General features: G+C 46.8%; 1 protein-coding gene across 9 annotated transcripts in view; it reads left to right on the forward strand.

Moving 5' to 3' along the window:
• The window catches only part of Apba2 (amyloid beta precursor protein binding family A member 2), a 273,246-nt gene that overhangs the window by 42,177 nt on the left and 204,896 nt on the right, over window positions 1-26,173 (forward strand). For 7 of the 9 annotated variants that reach the window (XM_058576698.1, XM_058576713.1, XM_058576701.1 and 4 more), the window contains exon 2: window positions 8,135-8,249. The gene's annotated coding sequence lies outside the window, so the exon portion shown is untranslated. Of the gene's footprint in view, window positions 1-8,134; window positions 8,250-18,860; window positions 18,937-26,173 lie in introns of all 9 variants that reach the window. The other 2 variants (XM_058576702.1, XM_058576710.1) reach the window with 1 other exon arrangement.

Raw genomic sequence — 26,173 nt, forward strand, 5'->3', positions numbered from 1 at the left:
CAGCCTTCTGGGTAATGTCGTTCTTATCAGTAGGAAGGTGTCTCTGGGTCTTCATTTTTACAGAGGCTGTTTGCTGAGGAATACAGCACATCCAAGTGACTTAGGCCAGGGCAGGGCCAAGGTGGCTTCAGGTAAGTTGCTTTTTAAAGAAAGTAAGTGGGGGGTCAGCACAGTGGGCTCAATTCATAAAATTATCCCCTTAGCATCATGTTCCCACTGCCTACGTCTGTCTGCTACCCATCAGGAATAATAACGGCAGCAGGCATTTACAGAATAGTTAGGAGGCAGCAGGTTCCCTCTTAAGAGCCTTGTGTACATAGGCTGTTTCCTTGATGTCTTACAACATCATGGTGGAAAGTGGTTATTTCCATTCCATGGGTAAGGGAAAAAAGGCACAGAGAGGTTAAGAAATGTCTCTGATGTCACAGAGCCTGTTCAATGCTGCAGTTGCTATTCTAGCCCAGGCACCTGAGCTCCAGAGCCAAAGTCCTTCTTTATTTTGAAATGGCCAACCAGCCAACTGGAATGGTGACTGGCACACAGTAAGAACTCAGGTAAAAAAAAAGGGGGGGGGGCTTGGCCCATTCATCCAGGGACAGGAACAACACTGGAGCCCTGATATAGCTGCAGCCCCTGCGTCCCATGCCCTTGACCTCAGGAAGGTGAGGATTCTGAAATCAGAAGAGGTGAAGTACATGGCTTCTCTGGCTAGAAAGAGTCCCCTATGCATCTCTTTGCCAGTTTCCCTCTTATTCTCTCTTGAATCCTTGGTATTATTTGTTGGGGAACATTTCTGGCAGGATGGAATATTTTAAAAGAAACTGGGTATGGGTGTGTGGGGTGGCTGTGGGTGCCTTGGGGGCTGTGGAGGATCAAGGCCTCAGCGGGGGGAAGGAGGGCGGCTGCTGCTCAGCCCTGGTGTCCCCACAGTGGTGCATGAGTGGGCGATGGTGGGATGTTCTGCGTGGGGCTGTTGTTCCAGATCAGCGGGAGGGCACGTGGCCTGTGTTTTTCTGCCATTACCTACCTCAGGGAGTGCCCACGTCACTGAGTGTTCCTGTCCCCGCCCGCTAACTGTGAGGATGAATAGACACATAGTGGGAAGGGATTTAGAGATTTTCAGTATGAGAACCAGCCTTCTTTTTTGTTGAAACAGGAAATGGTGGGGATGTGGGTGGCTCTGTTGGAACAGGCCTTTCCCCCCTGACCCCACAGGGAAGCCTGGCCCAGTACTATTTGCTGTGGCCATTCAGAAGGCGGAGCTTATCCTCCTGCTCTTGGGTGGGCTCCTCTGCAGCAATCTGGGTCCCCCAGGGCACTCATAGCCAGAGGTCTGGGAGGCGCAAGGCCTTTTCCCACCAACTATGGCCAGACAGGTCTCCAGGCCATACTAAGGGGCTTTTTTCCTTACCTTGGCCCCATTCCCAGATGTAGGGGATGCTTATGAGGATTTGATTATTCATGAATAAGTGGGCCTGTAATGCAGCATTTGGCATGAGGGGAGAGCTAACGTTGGGAGTCCCCTGACCCTGAAGTTGTGTGGCCTGAGGAACCACTGATCTCTCTGAGCATCCTTTCATGTTTGCATTGGGGACAAGCCTGTCATTGAGTTGTCATGTAGTGGGTCACCATGGAGTCCTGTCATAGGTGCTGGGGGAACCACAGGACCCAGCAGATGAAAATCTTGGGGCCTCCATCCCAGTGGGTGAGGCTTGTAATAATATACACAAGGAGAGGAAGGAGGGGTGAACCACAGGTGGTGTCCACAGGGCCTCTAAGGAGGTCAGCAGTGCTCGATGTCCACCAGGAGCAGGACTGGGTGTCTGAGGAGTGGCAGAGACCTTGTGAGACTCGGGCAGAGTGAGCATCAGGGGAGGAAGGCCAGAGGATATGGAGGCTGGGCTCGTAGGCTTTTCCCACCATTCTGAGGACTTTGAGTATCAGAGATGCTGTTGGAGGATGCGATGGAGGGAAGGAGAATGGAGTTTGTCTTATGGTTTAAATTTTTTTTAACAACTTTGAGGCAATATAATTAACATAAAGTTTATCCCCTTAAAGTGTCCAATTCACTGGGCAATTCATGATATTCAGCATCACTAATTCTAGAACATTCTATCACCTGTGCCCATTCACAGTCATTATTTATTCCCCCAGACTTCCCCAGACCTTGCTGGTTTCTTGAAGAGAATGGTTTGTTGAGGTCTCACCACCATAAAGGCATGTGCACATCTTGGGTGTGCAGTGAGGGTCAGGTGCTGCTGACAGGATTACACTGGTAGACATGTGGAGTGGATTGTTGGGCTTGAGCTGAAACAAGAAATCCTGGAGGGAGGTGCAAGGGCTTGGAGGCTGAGACCAGGATGTGTGGTGGAGGGGATGGGAGGAGGAGGGGATTCTAAAGGCATCTGAAGCTGGGGCCTATTCCATTTACTGATGGCTCCCACATAGGGTGCGAAAGAAAGGAAGTTTAGGGGGCCCCCATGGTGATGAGTTGCCATCAGCTGGGAGGAATGGAGCTGGGTCTTATGGGGTGATGTTTGATCCAGCTTGAGATGCCTTTTAGATGTGCCTTAGAGGTGTTCATGGGTCTGGTCTTGTCCCTTGTCCTGGGCTAGGTGTTGTGTGGGTCAAATGATAGATCACCGGATGATAGATGCAAGCAATCCAAATGGCAATAGATCTGCCATGTACTCCAAGGGACCTCAGCCAGGAGTGGCTGCTCAGGCCAGAGGCAAGGGAGTGGTTTGGGAGCTTAGTGACTATTTATAGTCTTCACTTGTCTAGGCCCCAGCCAGGTGCCATATTCCCCTCCAATGTCCCCCAAACTTATATCTACCCAATTTAGAATACTTCATGAAGCACACAAAAATTTAGTTCACTTGGAGAATTGGTACAATTTGAGGCATTTTCATCATTTTTGTCTCTTTGACCATCTTGAGGGTATTTTTGGAAAGTTAAAAAGATGTGCCCCTTTTGTATCAAGTGAAGTCTTAACATTCTCAAAAGATGGCAAAGCAGAAAAAGATACCTGAAAATACTTAAATGTGTCTACTTTTCATATCCTGTATTCAGTGTGACAAATGTGCTAAGCCCAGGTTTCTCCCCTACTCACATGGAAGTAGGAACACGGACAGAGAAAACTCTGGACATGGCCACCCAAAGTTTGTGCCTTGATTCAACCTGGGACTTAGTTCTGTGACCTGATCAAATGACTTGCCCTTCCTATGCTTTGGTGGGACAAGAATAGAACTCCCTCAGGGCTTTCCCCCAGCAACAAGCTCCTCTGGAGCAGATTCAGTTACTGCTAGCTTTCGCCCTCCTGAATGCTTTGGTCTGGAGTCCTCCCCAAAGTAGAACTTTCCAGATTGTAGTTTGTTGGATAAAAGGCGTCCATCAGCAGATAGCCCTCTACCTGGGAATGGCAGGATGGATCTGTCCCAGTGTCTCTAGCCTAAACCACTCATCCTATGTACCTCTGTGCTTTCTGCTAGGTCTGGGTCTTGCCTCCTGCCCCTCTTGCCCAGCACCACTCTGAGGTGCATGGAACCGTTGGTTAGTGCTCTCAGAGTGCTTTTGACAGTTGATCCTGATTCTTTTACCCCTTACACTTGCCAGGGTGGCCTTCTGCCTAGAGCCTGCACAGGCATCTGGGGACTGTCATCAAACTGTAGTGGCTGGGGCTGTGAATGCCTGAAGCCCAACAGCCCCCAACAGCCCCCAACAGGGGGATGTTCACAGAACATGCCTGGGCTCCTGGGGTCATCTGAAAGGTTCAGAGGAGGTGTGTGCCTGTGGGTTTGAGTTTTTGTGAAAGAGAATGAATTGTCCTCAGCAGGAAGATGAAGCTCCTGTACTAGGTGTGTGTCATGGGTTCCGTCAGGGAGCCCTGTCTGACAGTGAGAGAGTGCTTGATGGGGCCTCTGGCTCCAGGGCCCATCATCCAGTGATGGGCATGTTTGTGGACAGCTGTTCTCCTGTGGTCATGATGTGGTTATTTCGTCTTATGAAGGAAGTGTTATTTATTTTTTTCAGGAAAATTGTGGCGAACCTTGATATTTCCTGTGACCTACAAAACATTGTTCAGAAGGCATCAAGGAGCATGCTCTTTGCCTTGAAAGAGCGGGAGTCTTGTCATTGTCACCATGTGAATTAGACACCAGCACTAAGTGCCCTTCAGAGGGATGGGGGCTTTCGGGGCTGGTGTGGGCCTGACTGTGCTCTGCACATGTCCTGCTGGCCTCCTAGGTAGAGGACACAGACTCATTCATTCTTTCTATATACATTTATTGAGTGTTGATCAGGATCCCTGCCCTTTAGAGATTGCTGCCTTCCCTTCCCAGGGAAGGAAGGCAGATGATGACCATGGAAAAGAAAGATGTGTGAGAGGGTGGTAAGTGCTGTGGAGAAACACAAAGCAGGGGAGGAGTCCAGGAGAGGCTGGGAGGGTGTTGTTAAATTTATAAGTAGAGTGGTGAGGGGTGACAATGCAGCAGCAACATGGCAGGGAGAATGCCCTGTGCAGAGGCCCTGGGTAGCATCTGCTGTGTGTTTAAGGAAGAATAGGAGGCCAGGTCATTGGAGGAGTTGGAGGGTGGGGACCAGATGTGTAGGGCCTCAGAGACCATGGTAAAGACTTGACATTGGGAAGAATCACTTGGGCTGGTATGCGGAGGCTGGAAGGGGGCCAATATGGGAGCAGTGAGCTGTTGGGGCCACTGCAGCTGTCCTGGGCTTGGAGGCTCTGTCCAGGGAACTGGTGGGAGCAGGGACTGTGCTGGGAGTCTCTATGGAATGCAAAGGTGGGACCAGCATGGATGTATACGGGATGAGTGAGCAAGAGGGTCCAGGATGGCTCCAAGGCTTCAGTCTGACCAACTAAGCACTGTAGCCATCAACTGAAGCAGGAAGACTGGGAGAAGGTAATAGTGATTCTCCAATTCCATGAATCAGGGGACTCACACTGTGTCCCTGATTCTCCAGCTCTTGGGTAGAGGGAACATGAAGGGCTTCATAGAAACTCAGTGCCATAAATGCCCTAGGGCCTATGTGTCACTTGGATGCAGTTGCACCGTCTGCTATTGGACTGCCTGGAGCCTTCTGGTCTGCATGTCTGGTCTTCCTGGTCTACATTACTCTCATTCCCAGACCTGGGTTTATGTTTTCCCTGTAAGCCAAATCAGGTTCTGCAGGGACCAGGTCAAGAAAGGCCTTGCTGAGCTGACTGGGTGGGAGGTGTGCTGGGAAGATGGTGGGAACTCTCCCCACCAACTGAAAAAGGCCTTCAAGTGGTGGAGGCCTGTGCACTTGCTGTCTGGTGTGAATGTGTGCAGGTTTGGGTGGCCTGGCTGCAGTGTATGAAGCTGGCTCCTGCCAGGAGGCGACTCTAGCAGTTAGGGAGGGTGGAGTGACCGCTGACACTGAGGACAGGCTGACTTTAGGAATTCTGTTCTCTAGGGCTTGACCATTATACAGCTGTCCAGGGCCCAGGGCCAGTGAGGGCCTGGAGATGGAAGTTTTAATGCTGCCAGTATCAGTGTCTTTCCTTATAGGCCAGGTTGTCCTCTGGCAGGGACATCATGAGGTGGGCCATGGTGGTTAGTTACTAGGAGCATAGAGCTGGATTGGCCTGGGTTGCTGAGCCCAATCCTTGCCTTTCCAGTTATTTCTGGGTCAGGCATCAGGACGGGGCCAGCATCTGGTCCCTGGGAACCCTGCTCTACCATGTACCAGTTAACAATTTGTGGGGATTTGTTAGTTGACAGAGGGTTTTGCACTTCCCTTCAAATGTTTCTCCTGGGTGGGCCTGGAGAGTGGTTGAGCCCAAGGAGGGAGGGGGGATGCTGCATGTACCCAGCCAGGAAGGTCATCTACCAGGTATTGCAACATGCAGAAAGCCAAGAGTCTGAGCTTGGGGCCCAAGGACTGGCTTTACTGATGGTTACTGAACAGAGGGAAAGTGAGCAATCGCAGACTCCCTGGCTCCCAGGCAGTAGACCCTCTGCTCCTGGGACCTTCTGTAAAGGAAGAGTGTGGCTGAGAAGCTCACTGTATTCTTAGCCTTGGGAATACACTGCAAGTGGCAGCCTGCAGCCTTGTGGCAGTTCACAGGCGGGTTGTTAAAGGTGCTTTGGTAGTGTGATAGTGATGGGCCTGTGTTTGGGGGCTGGCAAGTGGTTCTTGGCACAGTTGGACAGGCCCAGACCTTTTCCCACTGAGGATGCAAGGTGAGATCTGCTGGGAACTGATGGCGATTGGGAATCCTTTTCTCTGCATGCCTCTCCTGAACAACTCCGTCAGCATGCCCTAGGAGGGGAGATGCTCAGAGTATCCTGCTGCTGTCTTCACCTGGAGAGTCTATGCAGATTTTCCCCTCAGGGTTACCTCTGTATTTTCATTCTGGGGCACTCCTAGATGGGCGCTGCCCCTCCCAGGTCATCCAGCACCACACTGATGGAGTAGCTCTCCTCTATAGTCAGAAACTTCAGGTGACCCCCTTTGCCTGTGAGAGGAGACCCAGGTTGAGTATGGTGATCTGTGCTCTGTATGGCTTCAGCCACATGTTCCAGATGCTCTGTCCCCACTCTTTAGAATACTTTCCCCACTCATTGCAATTCCTTATATTTATCCTCCTCTTTCTTTGAGGCTGTGTTTGAGGGTTTCCCGGCCTGCAAGTGTTTCCAGTCTAAAAAGTGGCACCCTTATGGGACTAGGCAGGCCTGTAGAGGGAGCCAGAGCCCTGGTGGGAGCAGGAGATCCTCAGGAATGATTGTGAGAACTGCAGAACAAGACAGGGCTAAGATGTGATTACCACTGCAGTTCAGGGATGCCTGCCCCCAGTGGGTTTTGAAGAATGAATAGGAGTTTGGAGAAGATTCCATAGGAACAAAAAGGCTCAGACACAAGCATGGAAGACGTAAGGCACAGGTGGTGTGTGGCCTTGGGGTATGATGAGGCAAAGCTGTGACTGTGTGTGGAGCTTAGGCCCAGGACCTCAATCACCCTACCTGCTGTGGTTCAGAGTGAATGAGGTTGTCATTCGGTGGTGTGCCTCTACACAGCCTGTTAGAGAACCTGGCTACAAGTGTGCTTCTCATGCTCCCATTATGGTAGGGTGTGGTTTGGCTTGTGGAGCATGGGGGAGGTTAATATTTGGAGAATTCCAGCTGGGTGGCCTGCCCCACAGGCAAGAAGTACAGACCAGAGGAAAGAACTCAGTCCTTAGTAGTTGCTGACATAAAGATCAGCTCCCTCATTGGACATGTTAGAAAGATGAAGGAGAGAAGAACTGGGGACAGGTCTGGAGGTGGGGCCTGAATTGCAATATCTCAGTCTCGTGATCTTTTGAGGTAAGGAAACTGAGGCACGGGAAGGTTACTTAGACTTCCCAGGCTATAGGTGGCAGAGCTGGGATGTGAACATAGGTGACTGTCTCTGCAACTTGGTTCTATAAGGAGACCTGGGGGCTGGCTGACTTGAGGTCGGCACTGCTCTGTGAGGAGTGGCTGGCTGAGCTCTGACAGCTGCCTGCATCTCAGGGAGGAAGCACTGACTTTTGTCAATCCGGTGGCTCGCTCTGGGCACCGACACACGTGCACCATCCTTGCAAAGGTTTTGTTCATTGCTTTTGGTAGGAACCTCCCAGCTCATGTGCTGCAAATGCTATTTTAAAATAAATAGCCCACATCACGCCAAGCTCTGTATCTCCTGTAGCATTTTACTACTGTGGAAAAACAAGTTGGGAACAGAGCCTTGATAAATGCGTTTCATTTCCTGTGAGAGTGAATGAAACCTGGCTTTGGGTTTCCCATATTTTTCTCCAAGAGGGTTTGAGAAATATATCCCCCATGCGCTTAGAGTGAAGTCCAGCTGCATACAACCTTATGCCATTTATTATCCATGTTCTCTGACCTTTGTGTATAAATATGAGGACTCCCTTGAAAACTTGGAGAGATTCATGATCAACTGCCTAACCTGGGGAACCTTGGGGAACCTTGGAGTTCCGATCCTATTTTGAGCTGCTTTTGAGGTTATGGGCCATTAGCTCTGTAATTTTAGTATATGACCCCTCTGTTTATGAATGAACAGTTTGCTTTTTCACTGGCTAATGCCCTGTTTGTGATCTTTTTCATTATAGTCTCCTGAATAATCTCCTGAATAAGTATTGCTGAATCTCGTGTGGGAGAACCACCACAAAAGCCCGGACTATCCTGTGGACCCAACGAAAATCGTCTTGTTCCTGGAGATTCCCAGTGAGTAGGAGACATCTCCATCCCTGTCGCGCTTTGCTTGACGTGCCATTTGCGTAGGAGTCTCGGCTAATGTGCCAAGAGGGAGCTGCAAGAATAGTTAATACCTGTTGGCGTCCTCACCTTTCTCTGATGAAAGCTTAAGTGAACTATGCACATTTTTTTCATCATTTTCTGTTTTTACAAATTTACATTTACAGTCATTCCTTGGTATGCATGGGGGCAGTTACCAAAATCTGAGGATGCTCAACATCTTATATAAAATGGCCTAGAATTTGCATAGAACCTACACATATCCTCCCCTATACTTTAAAACATCTCCGGATGACTCATATGCCTAACACAATGTAAATGCTATGTAAATAGTTGTTATACTGTATTGTTTAGGGAATAATGACAAGAACAGAGTATGTACATGTTAAGTACAGATGCCAGTCATCATAGGCCTAACTGCAAAGTATATGAAAGAATCACAACATGATTAGTGCTTCAACAATAAGTGCTGTAAAGACTGAGATCTGTGAGATGGTGGAAAAGACACGGTAGCCTCCATATCACTTCATTCGTTTTAATTCAGTGTGGTGCTTGGTGTGTGGCAAATTCAAGTTTTACTTTTGGAACTTTCCAGAATTAAAAAAAAATGTTCTTGATCTATGGTTGATTGAATCCATGCATGTGGAATCTGCAGATACTGAGGGTTGAGTGTATTTTGAGAAGAAGGACAAGAAGGAGAACAGGGACTCCTCAAGGACAAATAGCCAGACAGTGGACCTCACATTTCCTATGCCCCTGTCAATTGTGCCTCAGAAATCCTGTCCATGGGAGCCACCAGTTTCCTTCTGTCTGCTGCACCAAGTGCCTCTGGTAGTCCATGCTGCATTCCTGGCTCTGGGCACTCTCTCTTCCTATCTGGGTGCTTATGGGGCTCAGGGCATCCAGGTGATCAGTTCTCTCTGGGAGCCCAGGAGGTTGAAGCCAGCAGGAGGTAGGAAGGTTCTCCCTGCCCCACATGGTAGTACTTAAATTGGTACCTTCTCTTGGCCATTCAGCACTGACCCAGTGGCCAGTCCAAGGGACTGTTGGTGTAGACAGGGACTTCCTTTTTTTAAAAAAATATATTTTTAAAACTTTATGGACCTTTATTTTATTCATTTATTTGTATGTGGTGCTGAGAATTGAACCCAGGGCCTCACACATGCTAGGCAAGTGCTGTTACCACTAAGCCACCACCCCAGCCCCTAGACAGGGACTTCTTTAGTGACAGCAGGCAGGACGGCTGGAAACATTGGAGGTTTCTGCTGAAAAGTCCTAAAAGTGGATTGTTTAGGGTATTTTGAGCTATGTCTGAGGCACCTGGACCAAAGTCAGGTGCAAAAGTGTGTCACCTTTGGGATGTCACCTGCTGGAGAATGACAATAACCAGGCCTGTGTGTTTCCTGGGGCAGCCATAACAAAGTACCATTGAATTGATAGTTTATATAATAGAAATTTATTGTTTCTTATTTCTGGAGGCTAGACGACTGAGAGCAAGGTTAACAGTGTTGTTCCTTCTGAGTGCCGGGAAGATATATTCTATGCCTCTCTTTTAGCTTTTTGTGGTTTGCCAGCAGTATGTGGTAGCATAATTTTAATATTTACATGGCCTTCTCCCTGTGTCCTTATCTCCATATCTAAATTTTCCTTTTATTTGATATGGGAATATTGAATTAGGGCCCACTCAAATGACCTCAATTTAACTTGATCTTCTGCAAAGACCTTATTTCCATACAGGGCCACAAGTACAGGTCCTCAGGTTTAAAACTTCAGCATTATTTTGGGAGGAGGCATAATTTAACCCACAACATGCCCCCTTCTAGGGCAGGGTCCATTCTCAAGCTGTCTGTGGGATGTGGTCTTTAGAGTAGCTCGGCCCCTCCTGCTGAGGGGAGAGATCATCAACAGCCTAGAAATAGGCCTGCATGGTCCTCTTCCTGCTGGCATATCTATGTGCTGTACTCAGCAGGGCCCATGCTCTGTCCCTTGGTTGATGATCGGATCCAAGTTCCAGCCTCTTGTCCCAATTCAGGCCCCTGTTTGGCTCCCACACTGCCTTCCACTGACAACCTTGCTACACCAGCCTCCCCACAGTTCCTCACCCTAACCCAGACCTCTTCCTGCTATGGCGGCTCAATGCCAAGCCCACTTCCTGTCTTCTTTCAGGAAACATCCTGGCTGCCCGGCCTGGTCTGCTCCTGCCATTGCACTGCAGCTTCTTCTGATTTAGCCATGTACCTGGTAGTGACTCCCCAGTCAACCATGGACTAGATATATGGCAGTGGTTTCATAAGATTACAGTGGAGCTGAAAAATTCCTTTTGCTTAGTAACATCGTAGCTCTCATGACATCAGAGTGCAATGCAGTAGTCACATATCTGTGGTGATGCTGGAGTGAACAAACCTGCTGTACTGCCATTTCTATAAAAGTATAGCACATATGCTTATGCACAGTACAGGGAAATTTGATATTGATTACTGCTGTAGTTTGGATCTAGACTGTCCTCCAAAGGCCCATGTGTTAAAGGATTTTTCCTCACAGTGGCGCTCAGGAGGTTGTAGAACTTTAAGAGACCCAGGGCTTACTGGGAGGTCTTTGGTCTTTGGGGGTGTGCCCTGGAAGAGGATCACGACACTCTAGTCCCTTCCTCTTCTTCTCTCTTCTGTGCATCCTGGCAATGAGATGAGCAGCTTTGTTCCACCATGTGCTCTCAGTTGTGATGTGCTGCCTTGTTAAAGGTCCAAAAGAAATGGGGCCAATCAACTATGGACTGAAACCTCCAAACTCTGAGGCAAATCAACTTTTTCTCTTTGTAAGTTTATTATCTCAGGTATTTTCTTACAGTAATGGAAAGCTAACTAACACAATAAATGAATATGTGACTGCTTTATGTTTTTACTATATTATACTTTTAATCCTTATTTTAGAATGTACTCCTTCCATTTATTAAAAAAAACACCAGTTTACCATATGCTGGCAGCAATTTTGTATATCTCATGTTTACCCTATCTCTTGATTACATCATCTTTCTTATGTTTGACTGAATTTTTTGTTGTTTTGCTCATCATGGCCCTAGAATAATAGGCTAGACCTTTATATACACACATCATGTAACCTAGGAGTATAGTAGGCTATAGCATCAAGGTTTGTGTAAGTACATTCTGTGATGTTTGCATAGCAATCACCTAATGATGCAGTTCTCAGAATGTATATTCATTGTTAAGCATCTAGAGTATTTGTTGACACTTTAAAAGTAATGATATCACCATTTATTGCACCTGAACCATGCATGGTGCTAAGGGCCACTGTCACCACCAAAGGCCCATGAGAAAACTGATGTTGTTGCCCACAGTCATGAGTGATGGAGCCAGAATCCAAACCCTCATCCTGTCCTTCCAAAGCTTCAACCATGCCTCTGTCACTGCACCAGGCCCTGACCTTGGAAAGACCAAGGCAGCTAGGACTGGCCTATGTGTAGACTTACTTACATAGCCTTCTAGGCTAGGTCACTCCTTGCTGTGACATGACATGTACCAACCACCCTGGGCCTCCTTCATGGCCAATGTCTCCATTTACTTTTTCAAAAATTACATTTATTTTATCAGTATAATACATGTACATATCTTAAAGGTTTATGAAAAAATGGCACTTTCCTTATGCATCCCCTTCCCCATCCCACTCTCTATATGCCACCACTCCCAGCTGTTTCTTCTGGGAATTATCTCCATATTTGTAAAAAATATGTAGTACTGATTTTCTCTCTCTCTCTCTCTCTCTCTCTCCCCCTCTGTGTGTGTGTGTGTGTTAGAGATTGAACCCAGGGCCTAGTACATGCTAATTAAGCCCTCTACCACTGTGCTACATTCCTGATCCTGCACTGTTTTTCTTTACTACCTATTGTGGTAAAGTTGATCCTAACATGCAAATCCTCCTTCCATCCAACAAATACAGTTTTATCATCATTTTGGGTTAAACTCTTATATAGGATCTATTACTCACGATAGCCTACATCATGCCACAGTAACAAACATCCCCAAAATCTGAAATATAGGCATATCTGTTTTATTGTGCTTCATTGTGTTGTGTTTTCATTTTTTTTTTACAAATTTAGAGTTTGAGGTAACCCAGCATTAAACAATCTGTGAGTGCTGTTTTCCAAAGCTCGATGAGTGTTGACATTTTTTACTGTTATTTTCTAACTAGGGTGTGTATATTGGATTTTTTTAGACAGAGTATTGTTGTACACTTAATAGACATAGCACAGTGTGATCATAACTTTTATATCTGCACCAGGAAATCAAGAAATTCTTGCAATTCAATTTATTTTGATCTTCACTTTATTGCAGTGGTCCGGAACTGAACTGTATCTCTGAGGTATGTCCATAGTTCACTTTCTTAAGAGACCATGGCCTCCTGTTCTGGGCACAGGGAATGGCCTGTGGGCCAGTCATTGAGGGAGTAACAGTGGAGCTGTGGGGCCTCAGCACTTAGCAAGCAGATTCTTTGCTGTGTCCCTGTGTTCAGTGTCTTCTGTGCTGCTGTCACCTTGTCTGTTTGCCATTTTCCCAGAGTACATCCCTCCCCTCCTCTGAATGGCCAGGGGCTGGCTGCTCCCTGTTCACAGTGTTCTTTAGCCCCTTTTTGTGCATTGGTCTTTAAACCTCACCCCCTTTCTATGCTTTGGTCTTTTGGGGTTGGGAGGTAGAGGGTGAACGAGGGCTGGAAGGGACTTCTTCTCTTCACCCCACCTCTGGGGCTCTTTATCCCTATACCTCCTTTAGCACCTTGTCTGGTGTGGCTTGTGGACTCAGATTTTATGTGCTTCTTGTGCTCCTGTTTTTGAGTGACTTTAAGAGAAGCTGCAAAAAGGCTGGAACCTTCCCTTCCTAAAACTGGAAGTCAGCCTGGTCACCTTCAGTCTGGTCACTTCAGCCTACTCCAGTCCCTCTGTGCTGATACAGCTCCCAGTGTTGGCAGATCCAATAGACAACCTCTGTCCTCATCCTTCTGAATGCCTGTGGCCCTGGACGCTGTGTTCTCCCCTCTGCTGGCCTCATTCTCAGTCTTAGAACAAGTGTCCAGTTTCTCACCCTTGAATATGATGTGTTGGTTTTTAAAAATTGAGGTAAAATTCACATAGAATTGACTGTCTCATTCAATTAATTTTTAAAATTGGCATGTAAAAATTGTACATGTTTGTGGGGTATCATGTGATGTTTTGATACATGTATACATTGTGTAATGTTCAAATCAGGATGAATATTTCTATATCCTTAAACATTTATCATTTCTTTATGGTGAAAATACTCAAAATCCTCTCTTGTAGCATTTTGTAATGTACAGCACCTTATCATTATCTATAGTCCGGGCAGTGGTACCCCAGAACTACTTCTATCCAACAGTAACTGAGTGCCTGTTGATAAACTTCCACTTTCCCCTCCTCCCACTTCCCACCCCAGCCTCTGGAAAACACTGTTTTACTTTCGATATCAATGAGGTTGACTTTTGCATATTCCACATATGAGTGAGTTAACAAGGTACTTGTCTTTCTGTGTCTGGCTTATCTCACTTAACATAGGAATCTCCAGGTCCACCCACGTTGATGCAAAAGACAGGATTTCATTTTTTTTAAATGCTTGAATGGCATTTTACAGAGTTTATGTACCACATTTCTTTATCCAATCCTCAGTTGAACAGTTAAGTATTAATTGTCTTTCCAATGCTGTCTGGCCACCATCTCTAACTCCAAGACCTTTTATCATCTCAGAGACATCATTTCTTATGCCCCCTTGTCCTGCTTTCTGTCTCTATGAATTTACCTATCCTAAATGTTTCCTGTAAATCAGAAATCATAATATATGTGACTTTTATGTGATGTGTCTGACTTTAGGATGCTACTCCCTGGAGCTCTGTCAGTTGTGAGGTGTAGGGGAAGCCAGCGCTTTCTAATCCTCTCATTACATCTCAGTCTTTCACTGGGTCTTTGTCCTTGGCCTGCGACCTTCACATGAGTTTCTTCTTGTGCAGGTGCTTCTGGACTTACTATGGGGTCATGTTTGATAATGTCATCATAAATTGAAAATATCCTAAGTTGAAAATGCATTTAATACTTTTAACCCACTGAGTGTCATGACATTGCCTAGCCCATGTTCAGCTTGACCCTGAACACTTACATTAGCCTACAGTGAGTAAAACCATCTAACACAAAGCCTGTTTGATAATAAAGTGTTGAATATCTCAGGTAATTTAGTGCATAATCTACTGAAGGTGAAAAACAGTGGTTGTATATGTATGATTTTACACCATTATAGTAAAAAAATCCTAAGTAAAACCTATCATGGGACCATCTGTATAGCTATTTCAATCAAAAATATTGATTGAAACAAGACAGGAAGGCTGGAGTCAGAGGAGGGCCCTTCCCCCATGGTTTTGAGACAGGTTTTGGCAAAGTCCTCCTTCCAGAAGGCTGTGGGTCTATTTCACAAGTATTATTTACCCCCTGCATCTGCCAGAGCCACCAGCAGATATTTCTTGGCTCTTCACAGTGAGAACCAAGTAAAAATAGTTTGTGTGCAACTATAACTAAAAAATAAATATTTTAAAAAATAGTGGAGATAAAGCACAGGAAAGTTTGGGGGCCTCCAAGACAGTGACCCCCAGCTAATTCTCACTGTCATGTGAATCTATAGTTGGCCTCCAGCAGTTTGTCAAAATTACCCAAACTGTTGGGTGGACTTTGGACATCTGCTCCAGGTCAGCACATCCAGCAGCTGGCTCTTTGGACTCGTCTGCCTCTTCAGATCTCACGGAAGCTGCTTGGGTGAGGAAAGGGAGAGGTTTGCAAACTGAGTTCACCAATAGGTCTGAGAAGATTCACTAGTTTTTGGTTCATCTGTTTTTTTTTTTTTTTCTTAAGGACAGGGGTGATGGGTGATGGCTTCCAAGATCTTCATGTGTTAGAGCTGAAACCCTGTTTCTTGCCTTGCTTCGATTTTCCTCATGAGTATTAACATACCTGGAATTGTGTTCTTCACTTGATAGTTGACTCTTTTTTCTGTCTTCTTCGTTAGAGCACAGGTACCAGGGACTGGAATGTCATCTGTATGTTCCCTCTCACTCTTGCAGCCAGAAGAGAGCTTGGCATAATCTGGATGAATATACCCCCAAAGTGATAAATAACAAGGCTAAGCCACCTCATTGCAGTGGCTGATAACTTGTAGGGTTTCTTCTGTGCCTTGAGTTTAGGTGAACCCGGCATACAGATAAGTTAGACTGGGCTATGGTTTGGATTTGGTTTGTCCTCTAAGGTTCATGTGTTGGAAGGGTGGCCCCAGTGTGATGATGTTGGGAGGTGGTAGAACCTTAAAGAAGTGTGGCCTAGCAGGAAGTAATCAGGTTTTTGGGGATGTGTCCTTGAAAGGGATTAATGTAGTTCTCACAGGACCTTTCTGCATGCAGCTGTTTCTTTTACCACTTTCCCACCATGTTGGGATGCAGCCAAGGGGTCTGAAAGAATGCCTAATCCTGCACTTTTGGCCTCTAAAAATGTGAGCCAAATAAACTTCTTTTCTTTAATAATGTATCCAGCACCAGGTGTATTGTTATAGGAACAGAAAATGGACTAAGACAGATGGCAGATGGTTGGATCCCAGAGGTCCTCAGAGAATAAAGGACCCAGCCCATTGTAGCCATGCCAAATGTTTTGATGCTGTGTACCTCTCACTGGGCATGGTGGTCTGTCTTTAGAAGGGCACCCTGTGATAGTATTGGAGCCAGGGCCTCCCTGGGGTATCAGGATTAACCCAGCTGTCATTACCATCCATGGTCATTTCTAAATTGCCAGCTCTTACTACAGGTAAACCTTATATCTACCTCCACCCTATATTCCTAACACTCTGCTTTAGGGATTGCAGTAGTGGGACTTCTGCACATCCAGAAAAACAGTTTCTCCTTCATTTCCCATATCTTGTTGATGATCCCACCACCGGCTTTAATTCTCATGAACAGATTTTTAAACCACCACCATCTGTTCTTCTCTTAATTACAAGTGTAAAAAATATTATTGTCCTAATTCCACTAAAGGGAGAATATTGTATATTCCAAAGACCACAATTCTTTTTTTTTATTTATTGGTTGTTCAAAACATTACAAAGCAAGACCACAGTTCTTGCATGTGGATCTGCCACCTACTGCTAAAGATGAAGTGGCTTCTGCCTAATATTAAAGCTTCCCAACAGTTATTTTAATAAATGGTAAAATCGGCCCACTTACATCTCTATAAAAAGTGGAAGTAGCTGAGTTGACAGGGGAGACCAGAGGCTGTGTTCTCTGCCTCTTCCTGATACTCCAGCCTCCCAGCTTCATAGCCTCACCAGTATAGGATAGGACTGGCAGAGACTGGGTTCGTACCTCCTATGCCCTTGCACTCCACCCAGCAGATGGCGTGGACATGGTTCTGAACTGGGATTGGGCCAAACACCCAACAGAATGTACATGGGCATGGCACACATGGAGTTTGGTGGCTAGTGGACACCAGGTTGAGAACTGTATTGGAGAAGAGTGTCATGTCCAATACCCAGTGTGTCACCAATGCTGGTGTCTCTCTGGGCTGTCAGAGCCCAGTGCTGCTGTGTTTCTCACATTGTCCCACGTAGATCTGGTAAGAAGGGAACAGAAAGGGCTTTTATCTTCATTCCCACTGTCCCTCTGAGTCTGTCCTGGAAGTTGGTTCTTTCCCTGCCAAATGAGTGTTCAGACAGCCAGGAGCTTTCTGTTCTAAGGCAATGGGAAGTTTAGGGGTTACTTTGAGCCCTAGGAAGCTCAAATGACAGTCTTCATAGAACCTCTGGAGCTTCCTCCTGTCTGGTGGAGTCCTGGAAGGCAGGAGGGGACAGGGGCCTGTATGTGTGCTCCCTTCCCTCTTCTGTGGCCTCCCTGCTTGCTGGCCTGAGCCATTTGCCCTTGCTGGCCAGGGTGAGCCTCAGGCATGGAGTGTCAGGGGAAAGGGCAGTCTTGCCACCAGTGGCCTGGTTGGCACTTTCAGGCTCCACCAAGTTTCAATTCTAACTTGTTTTCTTAAGAAGTGCTTGTGTGACTTCCTCAGTCATGCTGCTGCTGAGAACTTATTGGCCTGGTGACTGAGCTTTCCATTCTCAGACCTTATGGGTAGTCCTCCTGGGCTATCCCTTCAAGGAGTCTCCAGGGGAGCACCTCACATCCAAGGGGAAGCAGGAAGCTCCTCCCTGGGAAGCTACTCTTCTGTCCTGGTGAAGATGGCGCTGGTGATGGCCTCTGGCTCTAGATTCTCAGGCAATACAGACAATGGTTTCCCAGATGCTGGGGACTCAGGGCAGCCATCCCTTGGTCCCTGCTTGTGGGGCAGGGCAAAGCCACCTTCCCCTTTTCCAAGGGGCATAGCCCTCCAGAGTAAGCCACTTTGTCCCTTCTTGGTCTCCTGTGGACCAGAACACTGGAAAAATGGTCTGGGTGGGAGGAGGGGGACATCTTCTGGTGGAGGATGTGAGTATGTTGTCACCTCTTCCAGCCCTCCGTGCAGATTAGGTTATGCTGAGCATCCTGCCCCAGCCCTGGACATCTCTCAGAAGAGCCTGCCTGAGTTCAGTAGTTCCTGGACCCTTGAGGAGGCTCAGGAACCAGAGGTTACAGGAGTCTTGTGCTCCAGCCTGCTACCTGCTGCCACCCAGCAAAACAGGGCTGTGAGGGCGACCTTGTGTCCTTCTCCCCTGTCCACAGGACCTTGTGTGGCACCACTGAAGCCCTCAAGTCACTAGCCACCCGTTTGACAAGGTTGTGGTACTCCTTCAGTGCTTGGCTGGAGAATGGTTTTCACTGTCAAGGTGGCACATGAGGACCATTTCCACCAGGCTTCTCCACCATCCAGGAGTCACTTCTCCCTCAGTGGTTCCAGACTGGTGGTTTTCAGGAGTTCAGCAGCATCTCAGGGTTAATTAGAATGTTGGTATCTTCATTTGGCCTAGAGATGAGAGAGTTTTATGTTTATTCAAATTAACAGTAATTTAAAATTACAATTTCTGTCTTAATTGTATGTATTTGGGGATCCCATTGAAGTCTTTGGAAATAATTGCACAGTAATATTTTGGGAAGTTGTATTAAAATGCACAGATGTTCAAGTAGAGAAAGGTCCCTGTGGGTGAGCTTCAGCCCTGGCACTGGAGGCATCTGAGATGGTTTCTGCAGCAGGGTCTGGCCTGAGTCTCAGCCTGGCTGTAGGCCTTTTATTCAGGAAGGAGGTATCTGAGTTCAGCCCCCCTTTCCCAGTCCAGGAGACCCTGCTTATCTCTGGGGATACATTTCAAGATATTCTGAAATGTGGGTTTCTGAAACCACAGATAATACCAGGGCCTATATATTTACTAGGTTTTTTCCTATACATACATACCTAGGATAAACTTGAACTTATAAATTAGGCACAGTAAGAGATTAACAGCAATTACTAATGATAAAATGAAACAATTATGATAACCCACTGTAATAAAGGCTATTTAAGATTTATGAATTGTTTATTTCTGAAATTTTCTATTTAAACCTCTAATAACTTAGGATCACTGTACAGTGTGGGGAACAAAGCCACTGAGCCACAGCTACAACCAGTGTCAGAGTCAACGTCCTGCTTCTGGTGAGTCATCTGTGGGAGAAGCCACTGGTTGTGGGGAAGGGGGAAGGCAGGTGGCAGGTGAGATAGTCCTTGAGGCTGTGTGTCCACACTCATGGGCAGTAGAGGTCAGGTTCCCTGGGAGGCTTTTCCAAGCTACGGAGAGCCCAGGGTGCATGGTGGTCCTCTGTAGCCCGCAGCATGCGGTTGCTAGCTCTGTGTCCCAGGATTCCTGGACATGGGGCACAAGGTGGGATCACCTATGGTGAGCAGTTTCAAATCTAGAAGGTAGCTGTCCTGGAGGATGACCTTGTGAGCAGAGTCCCTCTCCCCTGAGCACATACAGGACCTGCTGTGTTGAGGGTATGTGGGCCACTGTCCCCTTAGAGACACAGATGAGTTTCGTGCAAGCTCTGTACCCCACAGGTGGTAAAAATAATGTCCATGTGGCTTAGTCTTTTGCAGAAAGCTGTGGCAGGATGCTCAGGGCTTCTGAGGGTCAACATTCCCAAAAGGGTTGGTCTTGTCTCATCAGTGGAAGTGACCAGTGGCCTCAGTAGCTGGTGCTGCCCATTATAGTACTGGTCATTTTAAAGCTATGTCTGGTCCTGGCTACAAAGGGAATAAAAATGAAGGGCCCTTTGCAATGGGCTAATGTTTGTGTCCCCGCCAAATTGATATGTTGAAATTACCTGCAAAGTGATAGTATTAAGGAGGTGGAGCTTTGGGGAGGTGATTTGGACCTGAGGGTGGAGGCCTCACAAGTGGGATTAGAGCCTTCCTGAAGAGGCCTGAGGAAGACCACTTACCCCTTCCACTGAGGACACAGTAGGAAAGTGCCATCTTTGAGCCAGAAAGCTGTTCCTTGTGTTCAATAAATCCACTGTGCCTTGATCTTTGACTTCCCAGCCTTGATAATGGTGAGAAATAAATTTCTGTTGTTTATAATCCTCCAATTTATAGTATTTTGTTATGACACCTGCTGTGGTTTGGTATGGTTTGAGCGTGTTCTCTAATGGTTCTTATGTTGGAAGCTTGGTCCCCAGTGTGGCATTGTTGAGACCCTCAAGGAGTGGGACCTGATGGAAGATGGTTATGTTATTGGGGGTGATGTCCCTTCATGGGACCATAATTAGTTCTCCCAAGAGCTGATTGTTATAAAAAGAAGGACCCTAGCCCTTGACCCTTCCTGGTTCCTGTCTTTCCATGTGAGCATTCCTTTTCCCACATATTCCTGCCTTTATGTCATCTACCATCAGGCCCTCTCCAGAGACTGAACCCATGTGACTACCTAATCTTGGGCTTTCTGCCCCCTAAACTGTGAGCTAAATGAACCTCTTTTCCTTATAAAGTATTCGGTATCAAGCATTTTGTTATAGCAACAGGAATAGACAATGCATACCTCATATGGAATCAGAAACCCTTTAAACAAATGTTTTGTCCTATGAAAGAGAGTGTGGAGTCACTGTTTCCCAGTAAACAGAGCTACAGAGGCTATGCAGAGCCTTAACTAGATTTAGCTTTTAAGATCTTACCATTGGATTATGAGGAAAGTTCTGGAACTGGAGTGCTTCTGGTCTGAAGTCAAGACTGGTTGAAGTCTCAGAAGGTTGCACATTTGTCCTGTGGAGCATTTTTCTCAAGTGCACCTTTCTCCTCTGGCTGTGTGCCAGACCCAGGTCAAGCTGAAGGTAGAGTCATGACAAACAGAGCTGCTGCCCTTGAGGACCCCACAGGCTGGGTTTGATACTAAAGTCCAAGGAGGGGCAGCCCATGTGGCAGGGGACAGAGGGTACTATGGAAAATTCCAGAAAGAATTGGTTATGATCTGAGGCTTCAAAAGTAGAGTCAGCTCAGGAGAAAGGCGTGAGCAGGGTGTGGGACTGGTTGGAGGATGTAAGCCAGGGAGAGCAGGTGCTGGGAGAAGAGGCTGAGGTATAGGTGAGCAGGACCCACAGGTAGACTGTCCTCATTAGCCTTGGTAATAAGGAGTTTCAGTGTTGTCCTGGGACCATTGCAGAGGTCAGAGTGGAGTAAAGACTCAAAAAAGCTTGCACTTTATGATTCTGAGTGTGGGGAATGGGTTTAGGACGGGAAGCAGGCCAAGGAGCTTTAGACACCTGTTTTCAGGTGAGTACCAGGGATCAGTATGTGTTCTAATTGTGCAAAGAGAGGCCTTCCTGCCTGGAGTCCAGATGTCTACAGCTGGTTTCTAGACCCCATTGTCAAGGGCTGGTGACTGAAATGCTGGTGTTACTGGGCCAATGAAGAGAGAAAAACTTTGGATGTAGAGCAATGGCCTGTGGTGACAAGTGACATCATGGGGGTCTAAGTGGGTGTGGTTTCTGGGGACCTGTGTGGGAAGCAGGGAACCAGATGATGCTGCCAGGTTAACTGCTGCCATGGCTATGGGTTCCTTCCTTGCCGGATCTGGTGGTCCTCAGCAGACTGTCACTTGCCAGTCTCAGTGATTTATCCCTGGAGGGACCTTCAGAGCCCTAGGATGGCTCACACCTGAAGATCTGCCCCATGCTGCATCTAGGAGCTCCGTCACCCAGGGCTGTCTGTTCTGACCTTACCTGTCAGAGAGAGAGGCCAAATAAGAGGAAAAAGGATGTTCAGGCAGAGTGCAGGAGCTGCCTGGGCTGTTACATCCTTAGTGGAGTCTGGCTCCATAGAGCAGAAAATACAAAGCCATAGAATTTTAAACCAGAAAGAAATTCATTATTTCTCCCACTTAAAGGAAGCGAAAGGGTGATCAGCTCTCTGGGATCATCAGGGACTATTTGCTCCACCATCTTAATACATGACTTACATTGCAAAACACCTTGTGGTTCCAGCAATCAGGCAGGCATTCTAGAACCTGTAAGGAGGAAGCTTTAGCACAGGGGCTCATGTCCCCACCGATTCAGCTGCCTTTAAGAATCCTTTCTGGGAATCACCATACCATTCATTTATATCTTTTGGACCACATGTATATATTTTTATATTATATGGCCCAATTATCTGAAAGGGAGAACTGTATGTTGTTTAATTTAAAATCCCAATTCTCTTCCTAAAGAAGAAAATAGAGATGGATGCTGTCCTGCCAATGCCAGTTCTTCCAGAAGCACCTGCCTGCCTTTGTCTCTCTACTCTGAAGCACCCTGTTTGCCTTCCTTCTTTCCGCCTTCCTTTCTTTATCTCATCTTTCCCAAGTGTACTGAGTACAGGGACCTCATGGGCTCTGTTCTGGCTTTCCCTGCCTCCTGGACATGGCTTGACTGGTTCTTTGCTTTCCTGGAAGTTCTGATGGAAGGTTTGATTTAATGTCTGGCAGAAGGCAGGCCCAGAACCAGGAGTGGGGCTGAAGCCCTGGGTGTCATCTTCTCTGTTGAATGGAGCAGTTGCATGCTTGTCAAGAGAGGGCAGCCATCCTCTGTCCTCTAGGGCATCCTGAGAATGACCATGCACTCTGACCCACACAGTTCCTGGCATGCTTCATATGGATATGGAGCATGAAAAAAGCAGGGACTCTTCACTTCTTCCCCACAAGGTGAATCTGAACAAAGACAGACTAGTTTCCCCAACATTATGTATATATTTTTAAAATTTTTGGTTGGTTGCTAGTGCCTAAATTACAGATGTCCTTAAGGAGAGCAAGTGACCTGGAACTGGGCTCCTTCCATATGCTGCACCTTGAGGTCCTGCTGCTCTCCCAACCCCACCCTGCCTTTATCTGCTACTGAGCTGAACACTGTTTGTTTCATAATAGCCGTGTAACCTATACTGTCAGGGTGGCCATGGAGAGTTGGAACCTACAGCTTGGTGTCCAGGCAGGGGGATTTAAATCATCCTTGAGGAATTCTAGGGTCAGAAGAACTGAGTGCCATTGCCCAGGGCAGCTGGATATACTGAGTTATAAACTTCTGGGTGAGCCTCTCTGGTTAGGGCAAAGGCTGTCCAGGGCTTAGGGCAGCAGGAGTTAGCACATGATGGTGGCTTACTGCTGTGGGGAGGTGTTTCCAGAAGTTCATATGTTGAAAACTCAATCCCCATAGTTAATGGTATTTGGAGGTAGTTTCTTTGGGAGGTAATTAGGATAGATGAAGTCATGAAGGTGGAGCCCCATGATGATATTAGTGACTTTGTAAGAAGAGGAAGAGACATACTAGCTACATCCTTTTTCTGTCCTGCCATGTAATGCCCTCTACCATGTTATAATACCGCAATAAGTCCCTCACTAGATACTGAGCAGATGCCAGCACCCTGTGTTTAGACTTTGCAGTCTCTAGAACTATGAGCCAAATAAACTCTCATTCTTTATAAATTTTCGGGTGTCAGATATTTTGTTATAGGAGCAGAAAATGGATAAAGACAGGGCTGAAGTTCAAAGTTGCAGTGCAGATCTTCACAGGACTGAGCTCTAGCTGGAGAATTGGAACAGGGAAGTAGAGGAGTAAGCCATGTCTTTACCTTCACCTCCAAAGTCTACCCAGCACAGGATAGATTCAAGGATAAGCCTGCATCAGGAGAGTCAGCTTGTCTTAGCTGAGGTTATGGAAAGAGAGTCAGAGCAGGAGCCAGTGAGTACATTCCTAATTAAGGTCCCCTAGTTGTCCAAGAGAAGAGAAGGGTTAATTTCTGTTTACCTTATTTTATACTGTCTTAGTTCACATTCTTTAACAATCAGTTTATTCATGCAGAGCATGTCTCTGTTAATGAGAATATAGGATTAGGCAGAAACTCCTGTTTATTCCTGCACCAGGGTGGTGGAACAAAGAATGAGTATTCCTACGCATTTTCAAAGTCTTGATTTTATTCTGTTGCATTTTCATTTAATTTCATGTACAGGAATGAATTTTTCTAGCCCACTGGAAAAGAATTGTTTTCTCCTGAGAGGTTTTTCATTCTAGTTGAAAATTGATAGAGTTTGGTTTTGCAGTGATCCCAGGAAAAGAGAATAAAGTCCTAGCACCTCATGTAAGGATGGTGGTGGATCTGTTGGAGGTGCTAGAGGAAGTCCTGGATATATTAGTGTGGAAGACACGGTTGTTTGGGATTTGCTTTTCTAGCTTTGCAGATTGGCTGTCTTGCTGCCAGTCCACTTGCACATATTAGTTCTTGAGCACGACATCCTAAGTATAAGTCATGGGCCCCTGGTCCTAAGCTTGCTGTCCTTCTGTGACTTGTCAAATTAGCTTCATGCAGGGATATAAAGTGATTGGCAGGCGAAGCATCCTTGCACACCAGCTACAGAGTGCCAGGCCCATGCCTACAGCAGCTCTTGTGAACCTGGTGAGTGACTTTCCCACTCAGAAGAGGATTCTAGTTGACTGGTTCTGTGTCTTGGAGGCCAGTGTATCCCATAGAAACCATAATAGATACAACTGCAAGACACTTATGTCCATGGTTGGGCACATGCTGGGTACTTGCAATCAAGTACCCAGTCTCTTTTTCCTCTTGTTCCTCTTTTCCCCACAGAGAGGAACAAGGATCTAGAGAGTTGGCTGGTAATGGCTAGAGTCCACAGAGTCTCTGGGCTTCCTGCCTGGAAGGGCTGTACCATTCATGGGCAGGAAAGTTAAGGGAAGCACTTGAGGACCTGGACAGGATGTGAGTTGGAAGATCCCATGATGATGGGTATGAGGTGGCAGGAGCTCTTTCATAGCAGAGAGGGGCTCATAAGCCAATGACAGAGATGGGCCTTGACCCATCCTCTCACTGACAGTGGCATCTTTTGGCATCTGGTGCCTCTCTCAGCCTCATTCTCCTTCTCTGGACTGTGCAGTGGGCAGAATAGAAATGTGCCTCTCATACACCTGGTTAGGCAGAGAAGGCAGTTCATAAGCTGCAGAGCATTATTTAGATCTCCCAAGTTCTATTTCCAGGTTAGTAGACTTTGCTATCTTGTAAGATGTGGGCCTGCTGTGTGCCTGATGCTGGTTCAGGGATCATTTGAGCCATCATCCAAGATTCTCTATTAGGGGGGCAGTGTACCAGGAGGCACATCAGAAGAGGCTTAAGCCTCACAGCAGGGGTGCTGAGCTAAGATGCAAGGCACTTCCTGTCTTCTTTCATATCTGCCTGGGATGGAGGCACTTTGCTCAGATACTTGAGGGGAATGTAGTGTGATCTATCCAGGGATGTATCATGATAGTCATGTTTAGGGCTGCGGAAGCATCTCAAGGTAGGGCACTTGCATGGTGTGCACAAGGCCCTGTGTTCCAGCCCCAGCACTGAAAAGACAAAAAGACCAAAACCAATAACAAACAAATAAAAACCAAAAATCAAACCACAAAGCAAATTAAGAGAAAAAAATAGTTATGTTTAGGTGCATATCCTCCAGGCTGTTCTGTCACAGCTGAGTTTGCACATGACAGAATGTGCTTGGTGTGTGGTGCTGACCATTGTTGGCAGGTTCACCTGGAGTGTGGCTGCTCAGGGAGGGTCAGTCTAGGCTCCCTCAGTTCTGAAGATTGGAGGTCAGAGGAGAAAGGATTTCCTGATGGCTTCTCACTTTCTTTTTTTTTGGGGGGGGACCAGGGATTGAACCCAGGGACGCTCTCCCACGGAGCCACATCCCCACCCTTTTTTTGTATTTGATGTAGAGACAGGGTCTTGCTGAGTTGCTTAGGTCCTGGATAAGTTGCTGAGGCTGGCTTTGAACTCTCTATCCTCCTGCCTCCGCCTCCTGAGCTCCTGGGATCACAGGTGTGCATCATGCCAGGTGACAGTTCTGTTTTTCATGTTTTGAGGAACTGTCATACTATTTTCCTCAATGGCTGCACCATTTTGCATTCACACCAACAGTGCACGAAGGTTCCGATTTTTTTCACATCCTTACCAGCACCAGCACAAGAACTTGTTATTTTCTTCCTCCTCCTCCTCCTCCTTTTCTTTTTCTTTCTCTTTTATTTCTAGTAGCCACCCTAATGGGTGTGAGCGAAAGGGCTTTGCTGTTAATTATGGCGGTCAGCGTCCTCACAGGGTATCCTCGAGGGGAATGTAGTGTGACCTGAGGTTGAAACTGGGAGCTCCTCAGGCGGTGGTGTACACAGCGTGGGCAGATGCCAAGCTTTGCTGTGCTTACCTTGGAAATATGGACTATGCTGTCATGTCCCTGTGGGTGAATTAGGGACCCTGAGGTACATCAGTGCACAGTTTGGGAACCACAGTATTGGCCGGTGAGCTTCCCACAGGTGAGTGACTGGAGAGAGAGAGTGATGTATAAATGGAGGAGAAAATAAATCCTCAGTTATGTCATGAAGATGAGCTGAGG

Source organism: Marmota monax, unplaced genomic scaffold (genome assembly GCF_021218885.2).
Source record: "Marmota monax isolate L192 unplaced genomic scaffold, Marmota_monax_Labrador192_F-V1.1 WCK01_AAM20220418_F8-fsc00005, whole genome shotgun sequence".
Classification (NCBI taxonomy): Eukaryota; Metazoa; Chordata; class Mammalia; order Rodentia; family Sciuridae; genus Marmota; species Marmota monax.